This window comes from Marmota monax, unplaced genomic scaffold (genome assembly GCF_021218885.2).
Source record: "Marmota monax isolate L192 unplaced genomic scaffold, Marmota_monax_Labrador192_F-V1.1 WCK01_AAM20220418_F8-fsc00137, whole genome shotgun sequence".
Lineage (NCBI taxonomy): Eukaryota > Metazoa > Chordata > Mammalia > Rodentia > Sciuridae > Marmota > Marmota monax.
The window spans coordinates 1,919,084-1,920,822 of NW_026692854.1; the positions used below are offsets into that span (position 1 = coordinate 1,919,084).

At 37.0% G+C, this 1,739-nt stretch overlaps 1 pseudogene; it reads left to right on the forward strand.

Moving 5' to 3' along the window:
* The first annotated feature begins 683 nt into the window (after window positions 1-683).
* On the forward strand, window positions 684-1,226 carry LOC124095996 (calmodulin-A-like; annotated as a pseudogene).
* The last annotated feature ends 513 nt before the right edge of the window (window positions 1,227-1,739 follow it).

Consider the following 1,739-nt stretch of genomic DNA (forward strand, 5'->3'; position numbering starts at 1 on the left):
AGTTCTAATGAATTAATGGATTAAGAAGCGATCATCAATGTTGAGATGCAGAGAGAGTATGTTCTTCCTGAAAAGTATACAACATTGCATATTAAGTAATCATGTTAGAAAACCAAAAATGAGGGCTAGGGTTGTGGCTCAGCAGTAGAACGCTCACCTAGCACATGTGTTTGATCCTCAGCACCACATAAAAATAATTTCTTTTTAAAAAAAGTATTGTGTTCATTTACAACTAAAAAATAAACATTTAAAAAAAGAAAATAAAAAAGAAAACCAAAAACAAAATGAAAGTCAAAAACCTCTGCTCAGAATCTGATCAAGATTTGAGAACTATGCTTTTTAATATTGTAGCTGCCTGCCATCTATCGCTTATTAAATGGAAATTAGTGAATTACAATGAAATAAAGTAAAAAAAAAAAATTAGTACCTTGGTCATATGAGTAACAGTTCCAAATGTCCAATGGCCATATGTAGATAGGTAGTGGATAAAGTATTGGATGGTGTATAAAATGTTTCCATCACAGCAGAAAGTTGTATTGATCCTCACTGTGCCAATTTCCAGGAAATATAAGTGCAGAGTAATTGTATCAAATGACACTACAGGGATGCGCAACACTGTATGATAAACAATTGAGTTTCCAAATTTAAAAAGAAAATGCCAGTAAAAAATTGAGTGAAGTCCGAGTAGAGCTAGTGAGCCCAGTGGTTGTGTGGTTATGTCTCAGAAACCGGAAGTGTTTGCAGCGTGGCTGACCAACTGACTAAAAGTGAAGATTGCAGAATTCAAAGAAGCTTTTCCACTTTTTGACAAGGATGGGAATGGGACTATAACAACAAAGGTATTGGCAACTGTAATGTGGTCTCTTGGGCAGAATCCCACAGAAGCCGAGTTACAGGACATGATTAATGAAGTAGATGCTGATGGTATTGGCACAATTGACTTCCCTGAATTTATTTTGACAATGATGGCAAGGAAAATAAAAGATGCAGACAGTGAAGAAGAAATTAGAGAAGCACTCCATGTATTTGATAAGGATGGCAATGGCTGTATTAATGCAGCAGAGCTTCGCTATGTGATGACAAACCTTGGAGAGAAGTTAACAGATGAAGAGGTTGATGAAATGATCGGGGAAGCAGACATTGATGGTGATTGTCAAGTAAACTATGAAGAGTTTGTACAAATGATGACAGCAGAGTGAAGACATTGTACAGAATGTATTAAATTTCTTGTATTAAATCATTTATTTGCCTTTTCTTTGTAACTTATCTGTAAGAGTTTCCCTCTACTGTCAAAAAATATGCATGTATAATAATTAGGACTTCATTTCTCCATGTTTTCTTCCCTTATCTTACTGTTGTTGTCCTGAAACCTTATTTTAGAAAATTGATCAAGTAACATGTTGCATGTGGCTTACTCTGGATATATCTAAGCCCTTGTGCACATCCAAACTTAAGATGGAGTTGGTCAAATTGGGTTACGCCTTTTTAAATTTGTTTTAATACTTATTTTTCACTTTTTTAGGTAGACACATGCCGCAGTCTGGCTGGGCACAAAATCACGAGCCACTCAAGCAGGAACAAACTTTATTTCCAAAACTTCCACGAATGCCACAAACGTGGCCTTCTCCAGGGACACACTACCAACAGGAAATCCCTCCTCCGGAATTTCCTCCTACCGCACTTCCCCAACCAATTGGAACTCTCTGGGAGTCCCAGGAGAGCTCCAAAGTAGCAGGCGG